At 35.9% G+C, this 16339-nt stretch overlaps 2 pseudogenes; both read right to left on the reverse strand.

Moving 5' to 3' along the window:
• Window positions 1-3435: 3435 nt before the first annotated feature.
• On the reverse strand, window positions 3436-4375 carry LOC136310740 (eukaryotic translation initiation factor 3 subunit H pseudogene; annotated as a pseudogene).
• A 683-nt stretch (window positions 4376-5058) lies between these two features.
• Window positions 5059-9405, reverse strand: LOC136310742 (tyrosine-protein kinase Fer pseudogene; annotated as a pseudogene).
• Between the last annotated feature and the right edge of the window lie 6934 nt (window positions 9406-16339).

Here is a 16339-nt window from a genome sequence, read left to right on the forward strand (position 1 = left end):
GCAGGGCAGTTGATTGCAAACTGCAGGGATTGCATTCTGCTTGGGCGGGGACATTGTTTTGCTAATGTTTGCTGGAGGAGGGGTCTTTGTGGGCCCAGGCAGTTTTGCAGGGACAACAGAGAATGCAGAGTGCTGAAGAAGAGGCCAGTTTTATAGAAAAGAAGAAGGTCTGTCAATGGGGAACCAGAGCTGAGGGGTTTGGGAACCCTACTGAGACTGGTGAGGCTTTGATTTCAGAAAGAACCAGAGAAGATCTCCTGGTTGTGAGACCGGAGAATGTGTCAGCGGCTTTGGAAGCCCTGAATGAAAGAGAAGTGTTTTCCCTGTGTGTTCATTGGCCAGTGCAAGACTTAAATAAAGGAATGGTCCACCATTTTTGGATCCACTGTTTTTTTATTGTCTGCCTGAATCCAATGAGACTCTGCATGGCCACAATGGTGGCGGTCACTGGCCTTACAGACATCACACAAACTGGAATTGCTGAATATAAGGCACAAGTACTCTCGATGGCCTGGTTAGAAATATTTGAGCTAGAGGTGGAAGATGGACCTATAAAGAGTCATTAGCCAGATCATCAGAGAGATCTTAGGAGTCCAGCAGCATGTGGATATTTAAGATATTTCCTTCAAAATAAAGAACAGGTTATACCTTTCACTTGCTACCTCTAAGGAAGAAATACAGAATTTGGTTAGTCTATTTGAATTTTGGAAGCAGTATATATGACATTTGAGAATATGGCTCCAACTAATTTACTGGGTGACTTAGAAGGCTGCCAGTCAAGTAGAATCCAGGATAAGACAGAATTGTAAAGAATGTTCAGACTAAGAGTTAAGAAACCTGCTGAGTTTCACAGAATAAAGACTTATCCAAAGATGCTTGACCTCGCAGTAATGCAGTGGATTGAGCACTGGCCTGGGATTCAGATAACCCAAGTTAGAAGCCCTTATGTCGCCAGATTGAGCACAGGCTCATCAGCTTGAGTGCAGGGTTGCTCGCTTGAGTTTGGGATCATAGACATGATCCTATGGTTCCTGGCTTGAGCCCAAAGACTGCTGGCTTGAACCCAAGGTCACTGGCTTGAGCAAAGGGGCTACTGGCTTGGCTGTAGTCCCCCTGCCCCTGCCCTGGTCAAGGCAGTTATGAGAAAGCAATGAATAAACAACTAAGGTTCCACAATGCAGAATTGATGCTTCTCATCTGTCTCCCTTGTCTGTCCCCATCTTTCTCTCTCTCTGTCTCTTTCTAGGAAAAAAAAAAAAAAAAAGAAAAAGGAAAAAACTTGTTCTAAGGCTCCAAACCAAAAAAAAAGTAGAGAAAAAAATAATTCTGATTTCATATTTTGTACAATAATGCACTTATGTTCTATATAAAAGTTTATTTTATATTTATATAGATGTAGGTAATGGAATATCATTAGAGATGAGATTCCCACTTTATTAAAGAAAAGAACAAGTAAGGATATCATTTATCTTGAACACTTTTACAGTTAGCCATTTTCATTGGTGTACTCTACCATCTTTAGACTAGATACTAAAAACAAGGAAATGATATAAGTAGAATAGTGAAAAATATACAACATTTTCTTTATTCTCTGCATGTATGTGACTCCATAAAGAAGTTAAAAAATAACTTTATCTAATTTTTTTTTTTTTGTATTTTTCTGAAGTTGGAAACGGGGAGGCAGTCAGATAGACTCCTGCATGCGCCCGACCAGGATCCACCCGGCATGCCCACCAGGGGCGTTGCTCTGCTGCAACCAGAACCATTCTAGCACCTGAGGCAGAGGCCACAGAGCCATCCTCAGTGCCCAGGCCAACTTTGCTCCAATGGAGCCTTGGCTGCGGGAGGAGAAGAGAGAGACAGAGAGGAAGGAGAGGAGGAGGGGTGGAGAAACAGATGGGTGCTTCTCCTGTGTGCCCTGGCCAGGAATCGAACCTGGGACTCCTGCACACCAGGCCGATGCTCTACCACTGAGCCAACTGGTCAGGGCCAAAAAAAACCTTTAAATACTTGGTTAAAAGTAAATTATTCTTAGTTTCTAAAAAGGCAGTAAAAACATAATTGTCCCAAACCTAGGAATAAACAAGACCTGATCTCTACCTAAAAGAGCCTACATTCTATTTCCAACCCAGAAAAAAATGATACTTATACCAACAGCATTGTTATATTTTTAACATTTAATACAACCACTTTTACTTCTCCTCTCCCAAAGAATATTAGAAATACAAACAAAATATAGATGCAGCAGTTTGAGATTAGTTACCAAAAATTCAATCACTGTGTTTGCCTTAGCTTCAGAGCTCTGCTCTAACACACTACACCAACAATGTTTGTCACCTTGAATGAATGTTTTAAAAACTTTCAGAGATCTAAGCCTAAGAATCCACCAGCCTCAACATTTTTTATGTGTTTAAATATTGTTAGAACCAGCCCTTATTCGATAACTTTCCATGTTCCAACAATAATGCAACCTAAATAAAATGCCAAGTGCTACCTGGCCCACCAAGAGTTCAGTGCCACATTCAAAGTAACACAATCTAGTATTTAAAATAATTAAAAACAATGTGCATTTTTCAGAATATCAAAAATAGATTCAACCCATAATTTCTGGCATTGAGGTGCCATTCTTAATAACTCATTTCCATTCTTGCTTTTGCTCTAATTTTTTCTTCCCCACATCAAAAATTTCCCAGATATCCAGACTACAGAGACCCATCTTCTTCAATTATTTATTATATATTATGTATTGATTGATTATATAGAGAAATAACTTGGAACAAGCCTATGCCCCATAATAAACAGATGCTTAACTGTTCATACTGAAGAGATATATATGTTCTTAAAGTTTCCACAGTTTTCTTGGAAATCAAACATGGTCATTTGATAACCAAAGAAGATGTTCCACATAAAACTCAATATTGATTTCATAAACAGTTGTATTTCACTGAAGGTTTTCTATTATTATATTATTATAGTCATAAATTTATTGGTGCTAATATTTATTTATTATAATAATTATCTAACAATTCTAATAGCATCTTTTGCTCACAGTGTCTACTGTTTTTTAAATATGATACCCTATTATAAATTTATATGAGTAGTCTGCTGAAGGTCAATTAAGAATCATTATTAAGAGATAATATATATTATAAAATCAAATATTTATGCTACTTTTGTATTATCTAAGTACTATATGGAAATTTTGAGGGATTATATGCAAATTTAAGTCCTTCTTCATCCAGGAGCTTATTTCTCCATGAAGTGTTTTCATTCATAAAAATTTAAATCAGGAGATATTTAGGCAATATAAAAATATTGTTTATATTTTATTATTTACTAGAAAGGCTTTTCAGTATAGAAATGTATTTCTTCCAAGAGTTGCCCCAATGGGTCACAAAAGTCCATGTTAAGTTGTTTTCTGGAAACTTCCTTTTCTTAATTGCATTCTTGAAGAGCCTGGGCCATGAAGAGTTTGCCTAAGTTTTGGGCAGTGAATTCCTTGGTGCTCCGGCTGTAAGTATTAATCTGCCTGCAGGGTGGTGCGAAGAGTTTGGACAGATCTTCCTCAGGAAGTGGGGGTTCCCCTGCGGGTAATGCTGGCAATACTGGTGTTTTGGCTATAACTATTCACTCACGTTCCCCATGTATGTGTTACATTTAAGTTTATCTTGGCTAATTTCATTATTTTGTTTAACAGCAACTGAAGTGTCTTTCCCAAATGATTGATGCAAGACCAAGCAATTCCTGTTTATCTGCTGCAGCTACCTTCTTACTCTCCCACATTAGGACATTGATCATATGTAAATTTTAATTACAATTGGCACTTCAAGCATGTGCTCAAAGGTCATACTTCTCCTTTTCAATGCTTCAAGAGAAAAACCCATCTCTTCACAAACTTCCATCAGTTTGGGGGTCAGTCTGTGTGTCTTCAGTGTGAGAGACACTTGAGCAGTTTTCATGGGATAGTAAAAGAAAATGACAGGTTCTTCAGCGGCATGCTAGTGACTGAACTGAGACTCTAGGCCGACAAGGGAGCTATAGTGTGTGGACTGGTACCACCCCAGGTGGAGCTGGTCGGTGTTTACATGGGAAGACTTTCTCATTTCCATCTGATATTGGACGTGTTAAAGTCAGCATCACTTTCTAGGTGCTGGGAATAAGGAAAGCAGTTATTAATTTCAAGCCAATCTTCTACAACCAGCCCCCAAATACTCCTTAAACCACCTCAGTTCCTTGTCTTTCTTCTTAATAATGTTTGATTATCTTTAATACCACCCAGACTTTGCCTCAGCCTTTGCCTTTGCCTTTGCCTGCAGGCTGGTGGTGGAGCTAGAGGAGGTGGTGGCAAGCTGGTGCCTTCCTTGCAGGATGCCATCTTTCTAGTAAGACAGGAGAAAGGGCTCAGACTCTTGACCAGAGTTTTTACAATGCAATACCGAAACTACACTTATTTGGGGGTTTCCATCTTGAAAGCTATAATTCATTTAATAAATGTCACTTTTTGTGTTTCAGGCATTGTTCATAAGCTAGAGGACAACTACAATTTATTTACCATATTCTATACATTGGCTCATTTACTCTACACAGCAGTTTATCTTTATTTTACAGATGAGTAAAAGAGTTTTCATGGAGATTGAGAAAATTGCCATAGATATATAATTAATGTATGGCATAAGTAAGATTCAATCCTAAATTATATCTGACCTCTTATGTTTTTTTCAGCTATACAAAGTACTTTCATAGAAGAATAATAACAATAATCAAATGACTACAAATAATAATTCAACATATCTAAGATTATGAATAAGAATAACATGTAAGTAAATGAATGGGTATTTTTATATTGAAGGTGTTTATTTTACTTTCACACAATAGAAAGAAAGAATGTTTGGGGAAGAAAAATCAAAATCAGTATATTGATATCTGGTAGGATGAGATTATGCTTCCCATGGCAGAAATTCCAGGGTAATCATAATTTTAGAAAGTTTATATTCTCTCATTTCACAGTGGCAAGGATCCAAGTTAATCTTATCTTATTCTCTGTTGTGGCTTCCAGTCTCATGGTACTAAAGATAAATCTTTCAGAATTCCTGCTGAAGCTTCGGCAATGACCCCCGCTTTCCACCTAACAGGAGAAGGTGTGGAAGAAAAACATTACTTTGCTCCCTAATGACATTCCTTGGACACCAAACTTAGCATTTGCCCTACTTCTTTTTGGCCAGAATTTTGTCATTCATCAGCACCTGTTTATTAGAGAAGCTGAAAAATGTGTTCTTTATTCTTGACAGCCCAATATCAATTAAAACTTGGAAGGCAATTTACCATAGAAAAAGAAGAGAATGAGCATTGAAGGACAATCAGACTTTCTGTTACACTTTCCAAACCAAATTCATTATATTTCTTCATGTTTAGGTTTTCCTCTTATTATTAATAGCATTTCTTTTCCTCAGACTCAAAATCTTATACTTTTAAATTCATTTCAGGGAGGCATTGTAGAGGAATGAGAGATTGTAGTATCATACATGTTTGGACTTGTAATGCAGTCTTCCACTTGCATGTTCTTTTTTTATTAATGTCTTCTAACTCCCACTTCTCTCAGTTTCCTTTTTTTTTTTTTAAATAGAAAAGCCTATGGTATTTGACTTCAAGGTTTATAGACATTACAATGAATTAACTAAGTAAAATATTTAGCATCATGCTTGTCACAGGTTATTAAGTAAATATGACATTATTATTCCCTTCTTTATTTTGCCTCTTTCATTCCCCTTGTGATCCACATTGAGTCAGTTTCCACATCCTTACAAAGTAACTTATAAAATATGCACAACTTCTTGTCCTTCTCCATGTTCCGTGTTCAAAACTATTGCATGAGCACTCATGTAGCTATCATACCTGGCCCACTAAATTGACCTCCCTGCTTTCATTCTTTTTTTCCTGAAAGCCATTCAACCCAATATGCTAGAAGTTCTTTTCCAAAAAGAAACTCTGAAGAAAAACAGCTCTTATCTAGAGAAAAATTCAGAACATCTTATATTGAATAACATAGATGAGAGCCCACAGCATAGTATTTACACAAAAGAAGTGAGATCTCTTACATTCTCATCCTCTCTTTATGTACACGTGTTCCTGCTGTTTTTATAGCCTGGTACCAATAATGTGATAACTTGGGCTTCTCTTTGTCCTTATCCTTTTAAATGTTTTGTTTCTAAACAATCCCTGAATGACCTTACCCAGTGCCTTTTCCTATAAAATTTAACTAAAATGTCCACCAAAATTTTCTACCAAAATAACCTAAATTTTTTTCTCTTAATATACTTTAATGAAAAGCTTACCAGATTTTTTTCTGCTATAAGAAAAGTAGAATAGGGAAATGCCATAAATACAATGCAACAAGATTTCAGTCAAGCTCTTTGATCATTAGAATCCTTTCATTAAAATGGAGATGAAGTGACTTGGATAGAATTACAGTTAAGTGAATTTGTAGGCTGAACAAATATAGCCATCAAATCTTGATTTAAGGTTTCATGGAGATCTGTCAGTAAGTTATTCAGGATATGACTAGAATTGCATACTCCATTCTCTTCTTTTCAATATTTTTTATCAAGAATTTGTATGAAGATATAAAAGGCATGCCACATATAGTAGTACTTTAAAAAGATTACTGAGTTTATTGGGGTGACATTGGTTAATAAAATTACAAAGGTTTTAAGGTGCACAATTCTATAGTATGTCTGTATATTACACTCTATATTCAGCACCCTAAGTCAAGGTTCCTTGCTCTACCCTCCTCCACCTCCCTCATCCCCTTTCCTTCCTGCAGTCTCCACACTGTTGTCTGTATCTATAAGTGTTTTTCCCTTTGCTAATCCCTTCACCTTTTTTTACCAAATGCCTAACCCTCATCCTCTGAAACTGTCGGTATGTTCTCTATATCTATGAGTCTGTTTCTATTTTGTTTGTTAGTCTATTTTGTTCATTAGGTTCCACATATAAGCAAAATGATTTGGTATTTGTCTTTCTCTGTCTTATTTCATTTAGCATAATGCTTTACAGGTCAATTTGTGCTGTCACAGAAGGTAAGATTTCCTTTTATTTATGGCTGAGTAGTATTCCATTGTATAAATCTACCACAGCTTTATTATCCATTCCTGTACTTATGAGCACTTGGATTGCTTCCAAATCCTGGCTATTGTAAATAATGCTGCAATGAACATAGGGGTACATATATTTTTTCAAACAATAAGATATCACCTCACACCTATCAGAATGGTTATCATCAATAAGTCAACAAACAAGTGTTGGTGAGGATGTGGAGAAAACGGAACACTCATGCACTGTTAGTGGAAATGCAGACTGGTGCAGCCACTGTGGAAAGCAGTATAGAGTTACCCCCAAAATGAAAAAATGGAACTGCCTTATGATCCAACAATTCCACTCTGGGAATATATCTGTGGTGGTAATTTTTAAAAAGTGAAGTGAAACTATAATAGTATCCTGGAATCAGTTCCATAATGACATAAACTGTCTTGTGTGCAATCTCCTACAAATCTGACAAATTTGAGATGATCATATTTCTTGAGAAATTTAGCTTCTTGTAAAAATTTTATTTCCAGTTCCTGAGGAAGATCTTTTTTACATGTTTTAATAGTAATAGCAGTTTTATCCTTTAACATGCCCTTAAATATTTTACCAGTATTTCCCTTGCCTAGTAATTCTCCCAATGTGACCTCTTCATGATTGAGAACTCATTTCTTATCCTTTGGAATAGAATTCAGCAGAACTACACTTGACTTCTTAGTGATGAAATGTTTTGTTTTATAGTGATGCAAATGAGGGATGTTTGAAAACTAGTATCTTCAAATCAATATATGTTATCAACACTTTGTATGATAAAATGTTTCTGTCTCCATCAGAATATACAAAACGAACATATTCATCAGGTTTTCCATGGCTCTTTCACACCAAGAAGTCTCCTTGTTGTTTTAACAGATCTTGCACTTCTATTCTGGGAATTGCTTCAGGTATCACTCTTGTTCTGCCAGGGGCCTCTCACTTATGGAGATCATGTCACAGAATGTTGAAGAGCCCAATGCAGATCTTAGAGACCTAATTATTTCAGCAATTGAATGATGAATAGATTCAAATTTGCATAGCCTCTCCTTTCTTTCCCTAGCTTAACTGATCATGCATCTTTGTCATAATTTATTACCAGAGGTGGCTCTTTTCTATTATTTTCTTGCTCTTTTTGCTCTACTCATTTTTTCTGTGCTGTAAGTTTTGCCTCAGTGCACCTCAGCTGCTGCACTCACTGTTACAGCTCTTCAAGTGTCTGTTCTTGGCTTACCAGAAGCACAATATGAAACTTCTTTCCATATGTCTTAGAAGATTCCTCAGTTATTTTCCCCAGCTCCAGTACAGCCTCCACATGCCTTGTCTGAAAGCATCTTCTGTGACAGCGTAAGTTCCTCTGCTAAACGTTCCAACATCACTTGTGAATGTGCTGCTGTTAAATCATTCCACATAATCTCATTTGCCTGAAGATCTTCATTTTATTCTAGTAAGGAGGTATCAAACTCAGTTTTCTGCTCTTTAGCAGCTGCTGTTTTGTGAATATCTATAAAATTATTGTATTCTGTGCTGGTGTCTGTTTCCTCAACCGATATTTGAATCTCTTTGTGGATATTTACTATTTCCTTTATAGCAAGGACTCATTTTCTGGCTGTAGTCATTAAATATGCCTTATAGTGCTTTTATAATTTTTTCTTACATTTTTTTAAGGAGTTCAGAAGCAGAGGAAGTGTAGTGTCATAATACTGCTTCCGAGGAAGGTGCACCCCTCGCTCGCAAGGCCAATGCATCCTGATTAAGCCACAAAGAAAGTTGCATGGTGGCTTTGTCGCAATGTTCCTTGGACTTTTCATTCTCTTTCCCTTTAGCTAAAGCTTCTTTATAGTTCTTCTTGGCAGAAGTAATTTCTTTTATTAGTTGCCTAGAGCTGAATTTTAATTTCTCTCATTCTGTTGTTGTAACCTTGATCATCTTCACCACTATCTGCTGATGAACTCCTAAGTAGCTTCTCTTCACCTGCTGCTTGTCTTAATCATGGGAACCTGTGGGAGGGACCAGAATTTAGGTCCTCTGCATGTGTCTTCATTGTGCTACTAACTGGTTTCATATACTGAATCATAAGTAGCCAAGTCTTGGATAAATGCTGATAAAATTCATTTGGATAGTACTTTCCTTATCAACTTGATTACAAAGGTTCTGTAACATAGATGCATACTCTTGACCACCTTTTATCCTCAGGGCCAATAACTGTAAATCCCAGTCTTTCAGTTTTAACAGAGCTTCATGTGAATTCTTCAGGTTACTCCTAAACCCCAATTTTGTAAGGTATTGTTTCATCGTGCACACTGCACAGTAAGCCTTTGAATCAGCATCTATCTTACTACTTTCATTGCTGCTCATATTTTAGCTAAAGTGGCAGGTCCATGGTGAAGGATTACACATTAGGGATGAGAAAGATATCTGATACAGCATTCAGTGAAGTCTCACAGCAATTATCATAGGTCTAGTGAGGAAACATGAAGTAGAACATGGTAAGCAGAAGCCACTCTGATGTGGGAGCCAGTTGTCACCTCAAATTCTAAATTTTTGAAGGATACATGGCAAAGATAAGTTAAACATATGGATTTTGTATATGGGTTTCACTATTCTTTCTAAGGTCTGTATTTTTGAAATTTTGATAATAAATATTAAAATATTTTTAAAAGAAATCCACCTTGTTCTTCAAGTGTAAACAACTCCCTAAGCTGGAAATATACATTCTTTTCCCCTCTTCCTCTTCTTCTCCTTTTTTTCTTTTTTCTTTTTTTTTTTTTAGCACAGCATATGGGATGTGACTCTCATACTACCTTTTAATTTTTGGCTTCTATTGTAGTCAATTGATGTGTATGTATACTGGTTTCTGCTTACTAGACTATAGGCTCTAGGTGAGCTTAGTGCATGCCTCATTCATTTATGCATACAATATAAACAACTAAAAAAGTAAAAAAGACACTCAGACACTAAACCCTAATATCTCGGTCAGTTAAGGCTACTATAACACATTACCACAGACAGATTGGGTGACTGAAACAATAATTTAATTTCTCACAGTTCTGAAGCTTGGAAGGCTGAGATCAGGGTATCAGCATGGTTTAGGCTCTTGGTGAGGTCCTGGTTTATACACTGCTTTTTTCTAACAGAGCAGAAGGCTCATGTCTCATCATCATATAATGGCATTAATTCCATTATAGGAGCTCTGCTCACATGAACTCATCTAAAACTAATGACCTCCCCAAGACCCCATCTCCAAATACCATTATACTGGGGATAAAGACTTTAACATATGAATACTGGGCAGATACATTCAGCTCAAGCACCTAATATCTTACATAACTAATTAAATTAAAAAGAGAGATGCCTATCTAGCATATGTTGTCTATGAGTAGAATTGGTTTTATAAAGAATTAGTGAAGAAAAATAAAACATAAGTTGACAAAAAACAAAAGCAAAAATAAAATACTGTAAAAAATATTTTTTAACATTAAAAATCAGTGAAAATTTGGAAAAGAAAGGAGAAATTTCCATAAATTATTGATAACTTTTTAGATGGATGAAGACATTTTGGTGATAGCATCATTTCCTATCAGATCATTGTTAACATCCAAAAAGTATCTATTGAGATTTTAAACCTGAATCCCTAGCCAGGTAGCTCAGTTGGTTAGAGCATTGCTCCAACACACCAAGGTTGTGGGTTCGATGGCCTGTCAGGGCACATACAAGAGGAAACCAACACATTCATAAATAAGTGGAATAATAAATTGATATTTCTCTCTCTCACACACACATATTTCCTTTCTTCAAAAAAACAAACAGCCTGACCAGACAGTGGCGCAGTGGATAGAGCGTTGGACTGGGAGGTAGAGGACCCAGTTTGAGACCCCAAGGTCACCAGTTTAAGCTTGGGTTCATCTGGTTTGAGCAAAGCTCACCAGCTTGGACCCAAGGTCTCTGGCTCGAGCAAGGGGTTACTCGGTCTGCTGTACCTCCATGGTCAAGGCACATATGAGAAAGCAATCAATGAACAACTAAAGTGCCACAATGAAAAACTAATGATTGATGCTTCTCATCTAACTCCGTTCTTGTCTGTCTGTCCCTATCTATCCCTCTCTCTAACTCTCTCTCTGTCTCTGAAAAAACAAACAAACAAAAAAAAACCCAAAAAGAAAATCCACCAATAAGTAAAAGAAAAATAATAAAAGATTTGAATCTGACTATAAAATTCAGTAAAGTTTATGATTGTCTAACCACTAGGCTGTATGCTGAAATTAAAACAAAGTAATATTGAATGTAAACTGTAACTGAACAATAAATTTATAAGAAGGAAATCAACAATCACTTATCTCCAAAATCCATGACCACACATTTCACATTTCAAATATGTGCACGTCGTAGGACTCTGAGTCATGAGAGAATTAAAAGTCATAAGATTTTGCAAATTGAGCAAAATAAAAATGTTTATTAGAGATGTGGGAGTTGGCTAGATGAAGAGATATAGATGTATAGAAAAGGAATAAATTACTAAGTAGATAAGACTATATTTGGTCTTGTAGGAAGCCATTGAGAAATGAGTATGTGGGAGTTGAGTTAGAACTTTTCACATGGTTTTACAATATGCATGAAAAGCATTTCTAAGTTTGTTCTATAAATGTCTTACTTCACTTTAAGTGTTAGTAATCTGTAAGAAAAACTTTGACCTTTTAATTATTCCCAAATTAAACATGCTGTGACAGCTATGTGATCAATTCATTCAAAATTACAGCCCCCAACTGGTAAAAGCAAGAAAAATGATATCCTTAGTATCAATTTTTGTTGTCTTATAAATTATAAATAGGTTTTATGTTCTGATAGATTACTTAGCACATTTAAATCATGTAGCTATTCAGAAATAATCATTTTAGAGTACTATGTTGAAAACATGAGTATAAGTAGCCCCAATTTCCATAGCAATTCAGTATCTACAGGGGAAATTATTATTGACTCATTCTTGCTGAAAAACTTATCAGGAAAGGTTATCTCTAGGTCATTAGTATGAAGGCTAATGCTAACAGAACAGGAAGAGTAACGGAAGGACTGCCTATATTCCTAATTGAAAGGCAGGAAATAGCCGGATGACTTTTCCTCTAGATTTTTATCCCAGTAATTACATGTTTACAACTTTTTACCTAAAGGAGAGAGGGTCTCTTATATCTGTACTAGAAAAGATGAAAACTAGTACTTAAAGTACTTTTTCCCCAAAATTTATCCCTGATTTATAAATTCTTGCTTAAAACATTTACTTTTTTCCATCTTGTTTTACTCTTACAAAGATTATGTGATGCATGAAGTTCAAGTTATATAAAATAATTTTCTGTTTGTATTATTTTGTAAGGGGATGAGCATTCCCTTCTCATAGCAACAATGCATTACTTGATCCCAAGGACCTATTCACACACAAAAAACATTCATTGGTGTTTTATTTTGTCAATAAAAATTCACACAATTTCTTAAGAGATCCTATCCTAATATCTTAAGAGTCATTGAAGTATTCCTAAACTACCTTTAAAAACTGCAAACGAGGCCCTATCCAGGTGGTTCAGTGGAGAAAGCATTAACCTGGTGTGCTTGAAGTAGAGGGTTTGACCCCTGGTCAGGGCGTGTTGAAGAAGCAATCAATGAGTACATAACTAAATGGAACTTAGGGAAACAATGAGTTGATGCTTCTTTTTCTCTTTCTCTCTTTCTTCCCCACCCTCACTTTCCCTACCCCCTGCCTATCCAGATCAATAGAAAAACAATTTTTTTAACGGCACACTAGGCCTTGGTCAGGTAGCTCAGCTAGTTAGAACATCATCCTGACATGCTGAGCTTGCAAGTTTATCCCTGGTCAGAGCACAGAGAAAAACCAATCAATGGCGTCATAAATGATGTAACAACAAAATCTCTCTTTCCCTTCTTCTCTCTATAAAAATCAATGAATTAAAAAAAATTTAAATAGCAAACTAAAATTAGGAAGACTTTCGGGTCTAACTGAAGCAAGCATTGTGTCATACCTACTGATCACCAAGAAGTTGTGGGAGAAAAGCTTTCTGGTTTTCACCATGAGAGACTGGATGGCTTGTAGATGAAAGATGGAATAGGAGGAGGGAGAAAGGGCAAGAGAGACAGAATGCAACAAAAACAAAACAGATGCAGGACCCAAAAAAAGAAATAATACTTAGTAAATACAAAATATAATGACAAATTCTTTTTATAGAGCATCATTGAGGTGAGTGCTTCTCCTATAAGCCGGACAGGCACCTTCACAAAGAGCACCTGTGCTAAGGCACCATCCTCCCTCACATTTGTGTTGTATATACTGGGAGATGGTATGTGGGGTGGGGAATACTGGAGCAACAATAGAAGCAGCTTACAAACTTGGGCTTAGGGTTCAAGATTCTGGCTTCTTTACTTTGTGAAACTCAACAAGTTACTTAAATTCCTAAGTTTCAATTTTCTCAATAGTTAAATAATAATTTTATGAGTCAATCTTATTAAGTAAGATATAATATAAATATATCAAATATATTAAATAAAACTTAATGCACGAAGAGATTGCTACTTGGGCAGCACTGTAATAAGGGATTTTTTTCACCAACTCTTTATGCCATACAACACAAAGAGGTAAAAACCACATTACCTCCTTGACACATGAAAAAACTCTAACAACTTAGAGACAACATGTGTTAAGTTCTTGCCACAGTCTCTCAGACACAAGGAGAGTTCAATAAACAGAAATCATTGTTACTTAAAATATTGCCCATGTATTTTATATTGTGTGTTGGGGGCCAACCCAGTTTCTTAAATAATGAAATAATCTAATTACTAAAACTAACTAGTAAAAGAATGTTGTCAACGATAAATATATATGGATAAAAAGGAAATATCTTAACAAATAAGTAAAAACATGATATCTACCTGAGAACTCTTATTGAACTAAAAGTTGATACAAATTTGTTAAGTATTCCTTAAAAAAAAAAAAATAAAGCAACTCCGTTATCAAAATGGAGTAATAATGAAAGGTAAAACTGCCTTCTTTTAAATTTAGAATGCTTTTTCCCTCTAAGGTTTAAGAATTTTATTTTTTAATTCTGATGTCAATAAAATTTAGAACCATTAATTATGAACATTATAGGAAATAAATATTTGTCTAGCTAATTCCCTGTCACACAACCAGGATGAAGCAAATATTTAATGATTTTTGGTTTTCTTTTTAGAAAAAAATATAAGAAAATTCTTAAAATTTATAGATTTGAACAAGCACTTCTTCTCATCACCGCCCTTGCCTCTAGGAAACAGGAGCCAGAGTTCAGAAAAATCAGTTTTTATAATTTTTAATAAGTCTGTTTACTTTCCTTTTAGATTAAAATTACGTCTTGATAGTTATTCAGAAGATATTCTGTGGTCCTGGTCCCAATGCTGTTACAGCAGCAGAATGCTCTGTACACCCTAAATCTTCTTCTTATAGCTCTTCCTTCTGGGCTATATTGCAGGTGACTTGTCAAATAATTCTTTGACATCAGCTATCTTATGACAAAGTTGAGATGTAAGTCCTGTGACTATTTTGGACTAATGTTTGGCCCTTTGGCTCCATCTGAGAAACAGTTGTCCTTTACATGTTAAAAACACCAGTCAAGTTTTCTTAGGAGTTAACCTGACTTAAAATTTGCAGTTCAAGGCAGCCGTCTGGAACCTGACTATCACTGGGGAAAGGGAAGAGATCACTCCCATTGTACAATGAAAACAAAAAGTGTTTATTTCCTCTTATGCTGATTAAATTTTAAAGGGAAAGGTTAGAATGGAGACACCATGAAAACAGAACTTTTGTCCCATATAGTCTCATTGCCTACGCCTGTAACTTTGAAAGCATTGAGCATTGGCAGCTCCTTAAGACCGCCAACAGCAGGAACTGAAACAACCTAAAATTAGATGTTAATGGGGAAAGTCTCTGGGGACATTAAAAATATGTTCTTTTGTTTGTTTGCTTTTGTGTCATTAAGTAAATGTTGTAAATCATAGGCCAAAGGTTCTGAGATGCTTCCAAATGTCAATTCCCTTTTACACTGAGCATAAACACCAAGAAAATTACAGTTAGCTAATAGGAATTCAGTATGAAAGAGAAAGATTCATATTATAATGATAAACTAGTTATATTAAACAAACAAAAAGCACAACGACCAATTAAGATGAAGTTGAGTTCTCAAACTATGTAAGAGGTAGATAGCAGCAAACAACAGTTGAGAAATTAATGAAAAAATTTTTATTTATGCCATGCCATGTTGAGAAAAAATAAGAATGACAGTGAGAAAAAGAAGCTAGAGAATGAGAGGAGACAAGAGAGAAAGAGGAAAGAACTAAAACTGAAATCTGAGTCAGTCTTTACCTATGAGCAAACCCCTAGCCTTCAATCACACATTCAGCACTGACTTGCCACCAATCTCGTGAAGCCTTTAAATTTACCAGCATCTTGTAAATGCTAGTGAATGGTCCTGCCACAGGGGTTTTTTATTAGCTACAAGGCAAGATAGATTATAAATAAATAAACCTGTGAAGAAATGGCTTGAAAAATTCACTAATTTGACCAAGTTGGTTCAGCATTTGCGATAGAGATAGCAAAGAAGAGATACTTAAGAACAATGTGTGCCTGAGAGTGACCGGTGAAGAACGGCTGGAGAAGAGATGGGGACGGACACCACGCTGAGCGGTGAGCTGCTCCCAAGGGCCTGCGGTGCCAGGCCTAGGAGATCACACTTGATTTTCTACCCAGAATCTCAATTAATAGATAGTCAGAAATGCATATTTTAACAAGCTCCAAGGATGATTCTAATGCTAACTTATTTATAATAGTTTAATCAGATATATTAGCATGGCTGATATATTATTTTTCCAACATAATAGAGCATTACTATATTTTGATGTTCTTAAAATTATACATTATTGATTTTATGTCAGTGATTTTTCAATTAAAATATAAAATTGTCATTTTTATACGTAAAAAATATTCAAATATCAGTCTTTACATTTAATTCAAATTATCCATCAAAAATTCACTTTTTTTTTTTTTAGTGAGAGGAGGGGAGGCAGAGAGACTGACTCTGGCATGTGCCAGACCAGGATCCACCCGGCAAGCTCAATAGGGAGCAATGCTCTGCAATCTGGGGCCATTGCTCCACTGCTCAGCAATGGAGCCATTATTTTAGCACCTGAAGCAGAGGCC

Source organism: Saccopteryx bilineata, chromosome 7 (genome assembly GCF_036850765.1).
Source record: "Saccopteryx bilineata isolate mSacBil1 chromosome 7, mSacBil1_pri_phased_curated, whole genome shotgun sequence".
Taxonomy (NCBI): Eukaryota; Metazoa; Chordata; class Mammalia; order Chiroptera; family Emballonuridae; genus Saccopteryx; species Saccopteryx bilineata.